The sequence below is a fragment of the Trachypithecus francoisi genome, unplaced genomic scaffold (genome assembly GCF_009764315.1).
Source record: "Trachypithecus francoisi isolate TF-2019V2 unplaced genomic scaffold, Tfra_2.0 Lachesis_group4, whole genome shotgun sequence".
Lineage (NCBI taxonomy): Eukaryota > Metazoa > Chordata > Mammalia > Primates > Cercopithecidae > Trachypithecus > Trachypithecus francoisi.
In genome coordinates, this window is record NW_022681469.1 from 126424234 (window position 1) to 126440590 (window position 16357).

A 16357-nucleotide genomic window follows, 5' to 3' on the forward strand; every position below is an offset into this window, starting at 1 on the left:
TATAAAGCCCTCTGCATCCATTCCACTCTCCACTCTTGTTCATTCTATCCTGCCCTCTAAACGGTGATCTGTCCTTGGCAGATTCAATCGCTTATCTTTCTCATTCTCTCCTGAGTCCACTATTCCACTCTGGTCCCCACCTCTTCCCCCAAAACTGCTCTGAACCATCCCACTGCAACTTGTTGCTTAGCCTCTCCATCTAGTCTCAGGCATTAGGACTGACCTCCCATCAGAGGCTGGTGCAACCGATCACCTCCTGTAGTAAGTTTCTCCCTGGGCTTCACTTGCGGGCTTTCCTGTCTCTCTTTTTTTTTTGAGACAGAGTCTTGCTCTGTTGCCCTGTTGCCAGGCTGGAGTGCTGTGGCGCAATCTCAGCTCACTGCAACGTCTGCCTCTTGAGTCCAAGCGATTCTCCTGCCTCAGGCTCCCAAGTAGCTGGGATTACAGGCACCCACCACCACGCCCGGCTAATTTTTGTATTTTTAGTAGAGACGGGGGTTTCACCATGTTGGCTAGGATGGTCTCGTTCTCCTGACCTTGTGATCCATCCGTCTTGGCCTCCCAAAGTGCTGGGATTACAGGTGTGAACCACCGCGCCTGGCCCTCCATACATTTTTGTTGTACAAATAAATGAACCCAAAGGATTAACCATGAGTCTAAAGATTTACATAGGCAGGACCTGTGTAATAGCTGCTGGTAGCCAGGAGGGGACAGCAAAGAGCCACCCAGTGTGGATGAGACCAGAGGGGTCGTGGGGAAAGAGGGCATGGCTGCAACTCACTTCGGGGACCCACACCAAGCCCTAGGCTAGTGGTAAAGCCTGCCCTGGATTCCGAAGTATAATAAAATGGTAAAGACTTAGGTTCAAATCTCTGCCACACTATGCTGTGTGACCTTGAGAAAGCTGCTTAATCTCTCTGAGCCTCAGTCCCCTCCAATAAGGCCGGCTACTCGGGGAGATGACATGGTAACGTGAGTGGGCTTTGTAACCAGCAAATCATAAGTGTGATGGGGTCAGGTGTGGTGGCTCACACCTATAATCCCAGCACTTTGGGAGGCCAAGGCGGGTGGATCGCCTGAGGTCAGGAGTTCAAGACCAGCCTGGCCAACATGGCAAAACTCTGTCTCTACTAAAAATACAAAAATTAGCCTGGTGTGGTGATGGGTGCCTATAATCCCAGCTACTTGGGAGGCTGAGGCAGGAGAATCACTTGAACTTGGGAGGCGGAGGTTGCAGAGAGTTGAGCTCACATGATTGCACTCCAGCCTGGGCAACAGAGCGAGACTCCGTCTCAAAAAAAAGTGTGACGTGAGTGTTAGGTGTCTGTCGTGTGAGTGGCTGCTCAGATGTCCATAACTGGGGGATAGGGTAGTTACATAACCATGATACAGGCTAAAGAGGAAACAGAGCTTTTTAAAGACCTGGGAACATGTTTATGTTTTAAGGTTAAGTGTGTAAATTTATAGAAAGAAGAACAGTGAGATGTAAAATTAATAAGCTTGGGAGGAAATCTGGAAGAAATGTATCATCATAAAAATTAATAGCCATCTGGGTTGTTAGATTTCTGTATTTTCCAAATTTATACCATGGGCATATATTTGCATATCTCTTTAGGGTGTGTGTGTGTGTGTGTGTGTGTGTGTATTTTAGAGACAGGGTCTCACTCTGTCACTCAGGCTGAAGTGAGGTGATGTGAACATTGTGATCACAGCTCACTGCAGCCTCAAACTCCTGGGCTCAAGTGACCCTCCTGCCTCAGCCTCCTGAGGAGCTGGGACTACAGGGACACACCACCACCCACCGCCATGCCCAAATAATTAAAAAAAATTTTTTTTTTAGAGATGGGGTCTTGCTATGCTGCCCAGGCTGACCTCCAACTTCTAGCTTCAAGCAATCCTCCTGCATTGGCCTCCCAAAGCGCTGGGATTGCAGGCATGAGCTACCATGCCCGGCCCCTTTAGGTTTTTATGACCTACTAGAATGTTCTTCGGATGGAATATTACAGCAGCTACCTGGGTAGAAGGTCTCTCCTGCCTTATCACCACCACTTTTTCCCAGTATATCCTAAACAGCCCCCATTAGCTGTCCTGGGTTTTCTTTTTTCTTTTCTTTTTTTTGCGACTGAGTTGCGCTCTGTCACCCAGGCTGCAGTGCAGTGGCACGTCTCTCAGTTCACTGCAACCTCTGCCTCCCAGGTTCAAGCGATTCTCCTGCCTCAGCCTCCCAAGTAGCTGGGATTACAGGTGCCCACCACCACGCCTGGCTAATTTTTGTATTTTTAGTAGAGTCAGGGTTTTACCATGTTACCCAGGCTGGTCTCAAACTCCTGACCTTATGTGATCCACCTGCCTTAGCCCCACAAAGTGCTGGGATTACAGGCATGAGCCACCGAGCCTGGCAGAGTCTCCCTAATTTAATTCAGTGCCACTGCAGGCAGGTGGGGTGTGGCCTGGCTGGGCAGTATAGAACCACCCAGCTATCAATGGTGTTCAGCCCCCAGGGTCGAGCGTGGGTTATCTCAACCCCTTGCAGGCAGGGCTGGAGTTCCTTCTGGTACAAGATGGGGGACCCAGCCCCCCATCCCTCTGCAACCTCAGGTCCCCCACCACGTCCCCTCCAGTTCAGTCTGGTGCCTTCCAGCACCCCTGGCCCCTAGAAATCCCTGGCCCACAGCTCCCTTGACCTGAGGCCTGAAATTCACCCACTGCCCTCTGAGGCTTGCTCCAAGTCCAAATATGCCTTCCTCTCCAGTCAGACGCCTGCTCGCCACTCAGCATGTCAGAGCAGGTAGGGCCTCTAGATTGTAATGGAGAACTGAGGCACTGAGGGCAGATGTGATGTCCCTAGTTAGGAAAACATTAAAGACATTCTGGGCTTATCTCTCTCTCTCTCTTTTTTTTTTTTAGAGACAAGATCTCACTCTGTCACGCACGCTGGAATCATGGCTCACTGCAGCCTCCAACTCTTAGGCTCAAGGGATCCTCCCACCTCAGCCTCCCGAGTAGCTGGGAATACAGTCATTCGTCCCTACCATGTCTGGCTAATTTTAAAAAATGTCTTTGCAGGATGGGATCTTTCTCTGTTGCCCAGGCTGGTCTCAAACTCCTGGGCTCAAGTGATTTTTTCCCATCTTGGCCTCCCAAAATGCTGGGAATATAGGTATGAGCCACCACGTCTGGTCTGAGTCATCTCTTTTGACCCAGAACAAAACCAGCCGAGGAGTGGCTGTACTCTCACTCTTCAGTGGGGAGGCCCACAGCTCCAGGGTACAGTGGGGCTCTCGCAATTTAACGACTGATTCATCTTCAAAAAAGCACAATTGGCCGGGCGCGGTGGCTCAAGCCTGTAATCCCAGCACTTTGGGAGGCCGAGGTGGGCGGATCACGAGGTCAGGAGATCGAGACCATCCTGGCGAACACGGTGAAACCCCGTCTCTACTAAAAATACAAAAAACTAGCCGGGCGCGTTGGCGGGCGCCTGTAGTCCCAGCTACTCGGGAGGCGGAGGCAGGACAATGGCGGGAACCCGGGAGGTGGAGCTTGCAGTGAGCTGAGATCCGGCCACTGCACTCCAGCCCGGGCGACAGAGCGAGACTCCGTCTCAAAAAAAAAAGAAAAAAAAAACGCACAATCTCAGCCGGGCGCGGTGGCTCATGCCTGTAATCTCAGCACTCTGGAGGCTGAGGCAGGCAGATTACCTGAGGTCAGAAGCTTGAGACCAGCCTGGCCAACATGGCAAAACCCCGTCTCTACTAAAAATACAAAAATCAGCCGAGGGTTGTGGTGCACACCTGTAATTCCAGCTACTCGGGAGACTGAGGCAGGAGAATCGCTTGAACTTGGGAGGCGGAGGCTGCAGTGAGCTGAGATCGTGCCATTGCGCTCCAGCCTGGGTGACAAGAAGCGAAACTCCACCTTAAAACAAAAAAACAAAACAAAACAAAAACAAAAAAGCGTAATCTCTTTCAGAATTCTCACCATCTCAGGGTGGTTCTGTCAGGAAAGGCTTCCATGGGAACCTTCAATAAGTGACCTAAAAAAATCTCAGAGCCATTCTTTTTTTTTTTCAGACGATGTCATGCTCTGTCACCCAGGCTGGAGTGCAGTTGCACAATCTCAGTTCACCGCAGCCTCCACCTCCTGGGCTTAAGCCATCCTCCCGCTTCGGCTTCCTGCGTAGCTGAGACTACAGGTGCGTGCCACCGTGCCTGGCTAATTTTTAAATTTTTTGTAGAGACAGGGTCTTGTTATGCTGCCCAGGCTGGCCTCAAACTCTTGGCCTCAAGTGATCCTCCTACCTTGGCCTCCCAAGGTGCTGGGATTACAGGGGTGAACCACTGTTCCTGGTTTAGTGCCATTTTTTTTTTTTTGGTGGTTTTGAGATGGAGTTTCACTCTTGTTGCCCAGGCTGGAGTGCAATGGCACGATCTCGGCTCACTGCAACCTCTGCCTTCTGGTTTCAAGCAATTCTCCTGCCTCAGCCTCCTGAGTAGCTGGGATTATAGGTGTGTGCCACAGCATCTAGCTAAGTTTTGTATTTTTAGGCATCCTAACATGGTGAAAGGCCAGGCTGATTGGCCAAGCTGGTCTCGAACTCTTGTCCAGCCTCAAGTGATCCGCCCATCTTGACCTCCCAAAGTGCTGGGATTACAGGCATGAGCCACCGCACCCAGCCGCCTTTCTTTTTGTCCTCGTTAGCAAATACAGAATGGACCTTAGTCTGTAAACTCAGAAGTGCGAGACATGTATTTTTATTTTTCTAAAATTGAACTGGACTCCTACCAAAAGCCCCCAATGCATAGTGGCAGAAACTTTATCTGAGTCCATTTTGGATCATCACTTCCCTTGGGCTTGCGCCAGGGCCTAGAACCTTCTGTGAGGCCCACCCAGTAGACATTTCCACACCACAGAGAGACTGAGCATGAGAAGGTCCATGCTTGAAGAAGGCCTAAACAGTGGGATGTCGGTGCAAGGATGGGAGAGTGGAAACCGAGCAGTGAAGAGATGACTGGCACCTAGCAGGGAATTCCCAGGAGGGTGAGGCTTCTGGAAGTTTCCAGGGGGACAAACCCTGTTAAGAATGGCTCTAGGGCTGGGCACGGTGGCTCACGCCTGTAATTCTAACACTTTGGGAGGCCGAGGCGGGCGGATCACGAGGTCAGGAGTTCGAGACCAGCCTGGTCAACATGGTGAAACCCTGTCTCTACTAAAAATACAAAATAATTAGCTGGGCATGGTGGTGGGTGCCTGTAGTCCCAGCTACTCGGAGGCTGAGGCAGGAGAATCGTTTGAACCCGGGAGGCGGAGGTTGCAGTGAGCTGAGATCACGCCATTGCACTCTAGCCTGGGCAACAAGAGCTAAACTCCATCTCAAAAAAAAAAAAAAAAAAAGGGGGCAACTGGGGGAAAACAGTCCTCCCAGCTCACCTGGGACTGCCCATCTTTTTCCATCTTCAGATCACATGGTGAGGCAGGTGTGCTTGTCTGTCTTAGCGGTAAGGAAGTGAAGGCTCAGATTCCCACAGCTAGTCAGGCGGGTACAGGGACTTGAACGAACGGCGCTTTCCCATGGCCCATATGCTGCCTGGGACCCTGAAGCCTGACTCCTGGGCACTGCCCCAGCCACCTGTCTCTCTGCAGACTATCTGCCACCCCTCCACCTGCCCTGGGACACCTGCCTCCAGATGAAGGGGCCTGCTATTGCCTCTGCCTCCCCCAGCAGACCCCAGCTTCCACTCCAATTCACCTTGGAACTGCTGGTGCTGGCCCAGGCCAGGCTTTGGGGACCGTGCGAGGGAGGGTTTGAGAAAAGTCTATTCTGGCGCAGGAGTAGCCCTCAGTGACCTCTGGTGAACTCTTGGAGACTCTGAGGAGCCTGGACATGTTCCCAGCCCAGCATGACTAGTGGCATGAGTAAGCGTGGAGCTGGTTCTCCAGGCGGATACCTGGCTTGGGTGCCAATGCCTGGAAAGGGGCTGGCTGGTCCATCCCTGAGGGCTGGGGCCACGGCCACCTGCTAGCCCTGGGACACAGAGTATTAATACATCACTCACACTGCGCCTCAGTTCCCCCTCTGTAAGGTGGGCCCTAGCGTCTGCCTCCTAGGTATGAAGACTAAATGAGATGCCTCCTCTCTCTGCACTCCGCTGTAACCCTAGTTCCTAGAACACTGCCTTGCCCCAGCAGGACCTCCCGAAATATGTGTGAAAGGCACCCGTATAAATCACCCAGTGCAGGGCCAGAAACCCAGTGACCTCTCTCAGTCGGGTGTCTGCCGCAGCCACACTCACTGCATTGCGCTGCTGCAGCTTCCACTGGCTCCACCTTTCCAACATCATCTGACCATTCTGCCCCTCCGAGAGCTCCGGAAACACACTTTTGGCCTCCAGTGACTCCCCAACCCCTGCCGTTCACCCCGCCAAACACAACCCACCCTCCTCTCTGCCTCTCAAATTCCCATCTTCCCCTGAGGCCCAAGCAGGGCCTTCCTTACTCCAGGAACCCTATCCAACTACCCCTCACCCTCCTGATCCCCCTTCTGGGGGTTCCCATGGCCTGTCAGCAGCCGCCACATCACCATACCCTAAGTATTTTTTTTGTTTGTTTTTTGAGACTGAGTTTCGCCCTGTCACCCAAGCTGGAGTACAGTGGTGCGATCTCAGCTCACTGCAAGCTCCGCCTCTCGGGTTCAAGGGATTCTCCTGCCTCAGCCTCCCGAGTAGCTGGGATTACAGGTGCGCACCACCATGCCTGGCTAATTTTTGGATTTTAAGTAGACATGGGTATCACCATGTCGGTCAGGCTGGTCTTGAACTACTGACCTCAAGTGATCTTCCTGCCTTGGCTTCCCAAAGTGCTGGGATTACAGGTGTGAGTCATTGTGCCTGGCCCGCCCTGGAGGCTCTAGCCAGCCCTTAGTGCTCACCACGTGGCATGTCACCCTGCAGGACAGCCCCTGCAAATCTGGGTTTGGGAGGCCAGGACACAGCCCATGGTGGAGACGGAAGTGGATGGGTGCCTTAAAAAGGGTCAGGAGGCTGGGAGTGGTGGCTTATGCCTGTGATCCCAGCACTTTGGGAGGCTGAGGCAGGTGGATCACTTGAGGCCAGGAGTTTGAGACCAGCCTAGCCAATATGGTGAAACCCGGCTCTACTAAAAATACAAAAATTAGCCGGGTGTTGTGGTGCATGCCTATAATCCCAGCTACTTGGGAGGCTGAGGCAGAATAGCTTGAACCTGGGAGGTGGAGGTTGCAGTGAGCAGAGATAGTGCCATTGCACTCCAGCCTGGGCAACAAAGTGAGACTTGGTTTCAAAAAACATACATATAAAATATATTTTTAAAAAAGGGATCAGAAGAGGCACTGCACTGTTTAAGGTGGGGTAGGCACACCCCACATCTTACCAACAAGCTTGCGGTCCCCCATGCAGATACCCCTCTTTCTGTGGTTAGGAACCCACTTGCCTCCAACCTCATCTATTCACTGAGGTCAACCAGACCCCCTTTATCAGGAGGAGCAGGTGCACTGACCCGGCCTGGCCCCTCCTCCCTCCTGAATCCCCACTGGGTAAAACTTAGGAGTCACCGGCACCACCACCCCTTTCTCTGCTCCAGGATCTGGGGCCACATTCAAGCTTAGCCTTCCTCCATCTACCTGGGGCAGGTGCCCAGGTGAGGTGGCTAAACAGAAGAGCAGGGGCCTAGTCCGGGTGTGGTGGCTCATGCCTGTAATCCCAACACTTTGGGAGGCCGAGGTGGGTGGATCACTTGAGGTCAGGAGTTTGAGACCAGCCTGGCTAACATCGGAAACCCCGTCTCTACTAAAAATACAAAAAATAGCCAGGCGTGGTGACAGTTGCCTGTAATCCCAGCTACTCAGGAGGCTGAGGCAGGAGGATCGCTTGAACCCAGGAGGTGGAGGTTACAGTGAGCTGAGATCACACCACTGCACTCTAGCATGGGTGACAGAGAAGGACTCTGCCTCAGGAAAAAAAAAAAAAGAAAAAAAAAAGGCAGGGGCCTGGCTGGCTTTTGTTCCCAGACCCCAGAACCTGTGCCCCATAGCAGACTTAGCTCCAGCCCCCAGCACTATGACCAGGCCCTATTCCCAGTGCCCCCTCCACAGCCAGTGCCTCTTACCAGGCTTTGGGATGAGTCCTTGGAAAGGCCTAGAAGAGAAACAGAGGCAAGGGTGTCAGGAGGAGGACCTGGGGGATGAGGAAGACACCCCTGGGATACAGTGGCCTCAGTCTCTCCTGGGAGCACCCCAGACCTACAGCAGCAGAATCTGTATTTTAACAAGCTGCCCTGGGGCTCTGTGTGCGCAGGACACTGAGACGATGTGGCAGGGTGCTGGCATTGGCAGTGTCACTCTGCAGGACGCAGACCTGGACCTTGTGCAGGCTCTGCCCTGGCTGGCCCTGGGACCTTGGGCAAATCCCTCTGATGGGGGCTGAATGCCTTTCCCGGGGGCTGGGGGTGCAGTGAGCGGGTGTTTCTAAACAGGTTGAAGATGCCCTGGAAGGCTGCCCTTGCCATGGTGGGGTGACCAGTCCCACTTCTGAAGGGTTCCCTGCACTTGAGCTGGCCTGCAGTCCCTTCCCGGCCACCCCCAGGACCCAGGATGGTGCCAGGAGAGCCGCCTTGTCCAGTGGGGAGAGCAGGACCTAGGGAAAGGCTGAGGATTCGCAGGTATAAGCCCCCATCTGAGCTAGTCCTGCCTCTTCACCCTCACCCTTCCCTCTGAGTACCTGGTGACTGTGAACTTGATCTTGTCAGCCACGGCAAAAATCCTCTCCAGGTTCTGGGAGCCGAAGGTGCAGGGCTTTCGGAACAGGATTCCCAGGGGCAGCCCCTCAATGATCATGGAGCTGGGGTTACTCTTGATCCGCTTGTAGGGGACCTGGATCCGGTACTTGATGCCCAAGGCTTCCCCTGTGGGTGAGAGGCAGGGTCCTGCCCATCAGGAGTGAGAGGCAGTGTGGGGTGTGTGTACGTGGGATTGTGAGGGTGTGATGGAAAGACATGTGTGCAGGAGAGTGAGCGGTATGAGAAAGCTCTCATGTAGCACCGTGGAAAGGTATAGGCATTACAATCTGAGCTATTTGATCAGAACATTAAAAAAAGGACAGCATAGTTGCTCATGCCCATAATCCCAGCATTTTGGGAGGCCAAGGCAGGAGGATCACTTAAGTCTAAGAGTTCGAGATCATCCTGGGCAACAGAGCAAGATCCTGTCTCTACCAAAAATTTCTAAAAAATAGCTGGACATGGTGGTGCATGCCTGTAGTTCCAGCCACTTGGGAGGCTGAGGCAGGAGGATTGCTTGAGCCCAGGAGCTTGAGGCTATAGTGAACCATGATCACGGGTGACATGGTGAGAAACTGTCTCAAAAAAAAAAAAAAAAAGAAAAGAAAAGAAAAAAAGAAAAAAAGAAAAGCCACACCATATGCTCCCATGTCGTATGCTCCATTTTTTTTTTTTTTTTTTTTGAGACAGAATTCGGCTTTTGTTGCCCAGGTTGGAATGGAATGGCACGATCTCAGGTCACTGCAACCTCCACCTCCCAGGCTCAAGCGATTCTCCTGCCTCAGCCTCCTGAGTAACTGGGACCACAGGTGTGCACCACTGCACCTGGCTAATTTCTTTTTTGTATTTTTGGTAGAGATGGGGTTTCGCCACGTTGTCTGGGCTGGCTTCGAACTCCTGAGCTCAAGTGATCTGCCTGCCTCAGCCTCCAAAAGTGCTGAGATTACAGGCATGAGCCACCGAGCCAGGCCCCTGTCTGTTAAATTCTGTGTGTAGTAGTTGAAAGTGTGTCTCACCTCATTGGTCTGCAAGGCTCATGAGTACAGGGACTGTGTCTGTTTTATTCACGGTAATATCTCCAGTGCCTGAGATAGTGCCTGGCACATAGTAAATGTTCAAGAAATACATGTAAAGGGGTGGATTGTTTCCCCAGAAATGCCCTCGACTGGAACTGGGAAACCTCCCGTTTCTCTGCCCACAGCAGCTACGTGTCCCTCCCCGGGGGTTCTGCACTGCTTACCATATTTCTTATTGAAAAGCTCCTGGACCTGCTTCCTTAGCGTGTGGGCGATGTAGATCCGTGAGAGCCTCACGTGGTAATTTTCTGCAAAGCGCAAAACGATTATGGGTTTGGGCTGTTCAGTGAAAAGGCACTTGGTGACTTTTAAGGAAGCTGATTTTCTAATTATGGGGAACTCCTTCTCCGGCAATTAACGGGTCTTTGCAGTGGGCCCCTCAGGTCCTTCAGCACCAACGTCTTGATGGAGATGTGTTTTTTCCAGAAGGACATGCACTGTTGCCACAAGAGTGATGACTTGGAAATTAAGTTAATTGTTGACATTTGAAAACCACCAAACCAATAAATAAACCCCGGAGGGTAGGGACACCATGGAGTGTGGAGTCCTGTGCCCGGGCTGGCAACCTCCACCTCCCAGGCTCAAGCGATTCTCCTGCCTCAGCCTCCTGAGGGGTTGGGGGCTTCATGAAGTCACTGGGGGGCTGGAGACAAGGAAGGAATGGAAGCCCAGCTGATGCAGCAGATGGTGGAGGACGGGCAGTCCCCACAGACACAGCGGACGGGCCTGGCAGCTCCCAATGCAACCTCCACCTCCCAGGCTCAAGTGATTCTCCTGCCTCAGCCTCCTGAGTAGCTGGGACCACAGCCATGTGCCACTGCGCCTGGCTAATTTCTTCTTTGTGTTTTTGGTGGAGATAGGGTTTCGCCATGTTGCCCAGGCTGGCGGCGAACCCCTGAGCTCAAGTGATCCACCTGCCTCAGCTGGGATTACAGGCATAAGCCACCGAGCCACCCTCACTCATTAAAATCCCCCAAGTGTGGCCAGGCGCGACGGCTCATGCCTGTAATGCCAGCACTTTGGGAGGCCGAGGCGGGAGGATCATCTGAGGGCAGGAGTTGGAGACCAGCCGGGCCAACATGGTGAAACCCTGTCTACTAAACTACAAAAATTAGCCGGGCATGGTGGTACATACCTGTAATCCCAGCTACTCGGGAGGGTGAGGCAAGATAATCCCTTGAACCTGGGACGTGGAGGTTGTAGTGAGCCGAGATTGCATCACTGCACTCTAGCCTGGGTGACAGAGCAAGACTCTGTCTCAGAAAAAACAAAAACAAAAAGCTGGGTGCAGTGGCTCACACCTGTAATCCCAACACTTTGGGAGGCTGAGGCCGGCAGATCATCTGAAGACAGGAATTCGAGACCAGCTTGTCCAACATGGTGAAATCCCATCTATACCAAAAAAATACAAAAATTAGCTGGGTGTGGTGGCATACGCCTGTAATCCCAGCTACTCAGGAGGCTGAGGCAGGAGAATCGCTTGAACCCAGGCAGCAGAGGTTGCAGTGGGCCGAGATTGTGCCATTGCACTCCAGCCTGGGTGACAACAGTAGAACTCCATCTAAACAAACAAACAAACAAACAAAGTGTCAGCATGCGCCGGAAGGATCCGAGACCACCATTTCTCTCTTTCCCTCTCTCTTTTTTTTTGAGGCAGGGTCTTGCTCTATTGCCCAGGCTGGAGTGCAGTGGCACGATCTCGGCTCACTGCAACCTCCGCCTCTCAGGTTCAAGCGATTCTCCCACCTCAGGCTCCCAAGTAGCTGGGATCACAGGTGCACACCAACTCGCCCGACTAATTCTTACATATTTTTGGTAGACACGGGGTTTTGCCATGTTGGCCAGGCTGGTCTTGAACTCCTGGCCTCAAGTGATCTGCCCGTCTCGGCCTCCCAAAGTGCTAGGATTACAGGCGCAAGCCACTGCACTCGGCCTCTGATTTCTTTTATTAAAAATAGATACAGAGACAGGTTCTATGTTGCCCAGGCTGGTCTCGAACTCCTGGCCTCAAGCCATCCTCCCTCCTTGACCTTCCCAAGTGCTGGAATTACAGGCATGAGGTGCCACGCCTGGCTCCTATTCTGATTTCAAAGCACTAAGACCACAGCTGATTGCTGAATAAGGAGTGGGCGTATCAGCTACCTCAGTGGGGACAGCGGGCGGGGGGTGGGGTAAGGGGGGTGCAGGGGAGCAGGCAGGCTCCTGGGTCCTGTACCTTCCCATCCCCCAAGTTCCCCCCACCATCCACCTGTAGGCACCCCCTCTCCCCTGGAGTCTCTAACACAGAGCTGGCAGGGTACAGCCGGGCCTGGGCTGCCAACCTGGCTTGCCTGGTTCCTTAGGCTCTGAGGTTGGGGGCCAGCTCCTCCCCACTTCCAGCCTGGCCCTCCAAACCCAAACCAGGTCAAGGTCATGGTGCTGGGACAACAGACCTCCCCCTGAGCTCAACCTTACCTTGAAAGCCCTGTCTCTTCAGGTTCTCGTCCACCAGAGGGTCCCCGGAATCCCTCTCTGGGGGCAGGGCAGGGGGAGAGAAGCCAAGTGAGGAGGCAGTTCCTGGGACCCAAGATGGCATCGTTAGGGGAAACCCAGTGCGGGGGTGTGAGGAGAATGCCAGGGCCAGGATGGGAGCAGGACAGAGGCAGCAGGAGGAGGCGCTGGTGGCAGAGACCCCTGGGGCCCTCCCTTGCCCGCCCACACCACAGCCTGCGACCCTGTGCTGGGTACCTTGACTATCCACAATGGGCTCTTGGACTCCCTCAGTGAGCAGCTCGGGCCTGGAAAACACAAGTGGGGCTATCACAGAGGTCCCTCCAAGCATCTGTGGGACTGCCCAGCCCTCCCCTCTGGGCCTGGGTCTGCATATCCCTGTAATGGACCCTCCTGGGTCTGCACAGTTCAGGCCTGGAGTCTCTGCCGCCCCACATGTGGAATCTAGGGGGCTGCGCTGGGCTTGAAGGATCCAGCTGGGCATGAGACCTGCCCAGTCCTGAACACCTCTGTCTGATATCTCACTCCTGCTCCCGGGACATTGCACGATTGTCACTACCTGGGATTGGAGCAGGCGGCCTCAGGGGGCCTCCCGTGGAGCTGGTTTAAAGTGTAGAAACGAGGTCTAGTGCAGTAGCTCACGCCTGTAATCCCAGCACTTTGGGAGGCCAAGGAGGATGGATCACTTGAGGTCAGGAGTCTGAGACCAGCCTGGCCAACAGGATGAAACCTGTCTCTACTAAAAGTACAAAAATTAGCTGGGCATGATGGCAGGTGCCCATAATCCCAGCTACTTGGGAGGCTGAGGGAGGGGAATCGCTTGAACCCAGGAGGCAGAGGTTGCAGTGAGCTGAGATAGCGCCACTGCACTCCAGCCTGGGTGACAGAGTAAGACTGTGTCTCAAAATAAAAGAAAATAAAGGAAAGGAAAAGAAAAGAAAAGAAAAGAAAAGGAGTAGAAACAGTCGGGGCCCACTACATAGCAAGAACTCTGAGCTTCTGGAAAGGTCTGAGATCTATGGCTCACATCTGAGAGCTGCTGTGTCACTGCAGTCAGGAGTGCCAGTGACCAAGCCCAACTTTGTATTCTACTAATGTCTTTAGCTCCACAGACTCCAGAAAGCCCTGCCAGACATGAGTCAATCTTCTTTATCATAGACCACCGCTTCTTAAGGCCCCATCTTCAGCACAACTTGTCCCCTTAGAGCAAGCCTGTTGTGGGGCTCAGGTTTGTGGTGGGTAGGACACTGGGAAAATCATGCTGGCCAGAGTGGGGCTGTCGGGGGATGGAGGGTGGGCCATGGAGTGCAGAGGTAATGAGCTCTCTGGAGAGGTAATAGGCCTGGAGAGGTAATGAGCTCTCTGTCACAGGGGTAATTAAGCAGCAGAACCGAGGAGTCTCTTCCTGGGAGTGAGCCCAAAGGCCAAACTCTCAGGGAGGGCACCCCCTGGATCCCCAGTAGAAGAGGATTTGGTCCCCGCTCTGGCAGTGGGCATCTCTTAGGCTTCTGTACAGTGCCAGGCGCACAGCTGGGGTCACAGGGCCAGGGCTGGGAGGGGGAAGCATAGCCCTGCCTTGAACCACAGTCTCAGGCGCTAGAAAAGGCTTCAGATTGGCCGGGCACGGTGGCTTACACCTGTAATCCCAGCACTTTGGGAGGCCGAGGAGGGCGGATCACGAGGTCAGGAGATCGAGACCATCCTGGCTAACACGGTGAAACGCTGTCTCTCCTAAACACACAAAAAAATTAGCCAGGTGTGGTGGCGGGTGGCTGTAATCCCAGTGATTTGGGAGGCCTAGGCAGGAGAATCGCTGGAACCCAGGAGGCAGAGGTTGCAGTGAGCCGAGATCGCGCCACTGCACTCCAGCCTGGGCAACAGAGTGAGTGAGACTCCGTCTCAAGGAAAAAAACCCAACTCGGGCGCTGTCGCTCCGCTGCAGAGGCTGCGGTTGGCGGTGGCTGCAGCGGCAGCGCAGGAGTCCGCGGTTGGCGCTGCCCCAGCGGGGACCCAGCGGCTCGCAGAGAGCGGCCGAGGAGGGGCGGGCCGGGCGGGGGCCGGTGGGCGGCGGCCGGGCCGGGACGATGACTCTGGAGTCCGTGATGGCGTGTTGCCTGAGCGATGAGGTGAAGGAGCGGATCAACGCCGAGATCCAGAAGCAGCTGCGGGGGACAAGCGCCACGCCCGGCGCCAGCTCAAGCTGCTGCTGCTCCGCAGGGGCGAGAGCGGGAAGAGCATCTTCATCAACCAGGCGCGCATCGTCCAGGCCCCGGCTACTCGGAGGAGGCCAAGCGCGGCTTCACCAAGCTCGTCTACCACAACATCTTCACCGCCATCCAGGCCACGATCCGGGCCAAGGAGACGCTGAAGATCCTCCACAAGGAGGAGCAGAACAAGGCCAGTGGCTCCTGATCCGAGAGGCGGACGTGGAGAAGGTGACCACCTTCGAGCATTGGTATGTCAGCGCCATCAGGACCCTGTGGGACGACCCCGGTATCCAGGAGTGCTGCGACCGCAGGCGCCAGCGGCAGCTCTCGGACCCGGCCAAGTACCACCTGACGGACGCTGCCCACATGGCCACCTCGGGCCACCTGCCCACCCCGCAGGACGCGCTGCGGGGCCGCGTGCCCACCACCGGCATCTTTCAACCTGGAGAGCATCATCTTCAGGATGGTGGATGTGGGGGACAGCGGTCGGCTCCAGGAAGCGCATCCACTGCTTTGGGAACCTGACGTCCATCCTGTTTCTCGTCGCCCTCAGTGAATACGACCAAGTCCTGGTGGAGTCGGACAAGGAGAACCCGATGGAGGAGAGCAAAGCCCTGTTCTGGACCATCGTCAACTATCCCTGGTTCCAGAACTCCGTCATCCTCTTCCTCAACAAGAAGGACCTGCTGGAGGACAGTATCCTGTACCCGCACCTGGTGGGCTCCGTCCCCGAGTTCGACGGGCCCCAGGGGGACGCCCAGGCGGCGCGGGAGTTCATCCTGAAGATGTTCGTGGACATGAACCCCGACGGCGACAAGATCATCTACACGAAGAACATCCGCTTCGTGTTCCGGCCGTGAAGGGCACCACCCTGCAGCTCAAACTCAAGGAGCACAACCCAGTCTGAAAGCGCCCAGGCCCAGGGAGACCGGACCGAGACAAGGGCCCGAACAAACCTTCCTTCACACGGAGCCCGCGGCTGCCGCCGGGTGGCGCTGCTGAGCCCGGGCCGGGGCCTTTGCCTGCGGAGTTTTTTTTTGTTGTTTGTTTTTTAACATTTTTAACAAATGGTTTTTATTTCACAGTTATCAGGGGATGTATATCTCTCCGAACACTTTGCGCGGCTTCTCACCTTTTGTCAACGGGCAAAGGCAGCCTTTTTCAGGCCTTGACTTATGACTCGTTTTTTTCTAAAAAAAAAAAAGAAAAAGAAAAAACCCAACGAAACATAAAACACACGAGTGCCCCGTGTCCCCAACGACTCTGGGCCTCACGGAGCCCCTTGCCAGCCAGCATGGGGGGCCCCACTCCAGCAGCCTCCGGCGACTGTCCTTCCAACCCCACGTGCTTTTTCTTTCTCTTTCCCGCTTCTTTTCTTCTTCATCACCAAAGGCGTGGAGACTCGGGGACTGACATTTTTCCCCTTTTTTAAGTTATTGATGCCCAGCGCGCCTGGCCTCTTCAAGACTCAATGCTGTGTTTTGCTCACTGGATTCCTGAAGAGGGGTTGGGGGACTCCCTCAGTCGCCCACCCTGGGGAGTGCCTAAACTTTTTTTTTTTTTTTGAGTAAAAAGAACGCCTGACCTCAAAGGTTGAAGAAATGCCCAGGGTCCTCTATTATGGCCAGGTACCCCATCCCTCTGTAGAGGCTGGGAAGGGTCCCTGGGCTGGAGTCATGGGGGCTCCGGGCTCCTCCGGGCTGTGCCTCCAGGGGCAACATTGGCCGCTCCAGGCTGCTCAGGGGCTCCAGAGGGCTGCATGGTCACCTTACCCCA

At 54.3% G+C, this 16357-nt stretch overlaps 1 protein-coding gene and 1 pseudogene across 12 annotated transcripts in view; one reads left to right on the forward strand and one right to left on the reverse strand.

Moving 5' to 3' along the window:
• The window catches only part of RABGEF1 (RAB guanine nucleotide exchange factor 1), a 1203668-nt gene that overhangs the window by 237949 nt on the left and 949362 nt on the right, over nucleotides 1-16357 (reverse strand). The window lies entirely within an intron of this gene.
• LOC117072924 lies at nucleotides 14459-15488 on the forward strand (annotated as a pseudogene).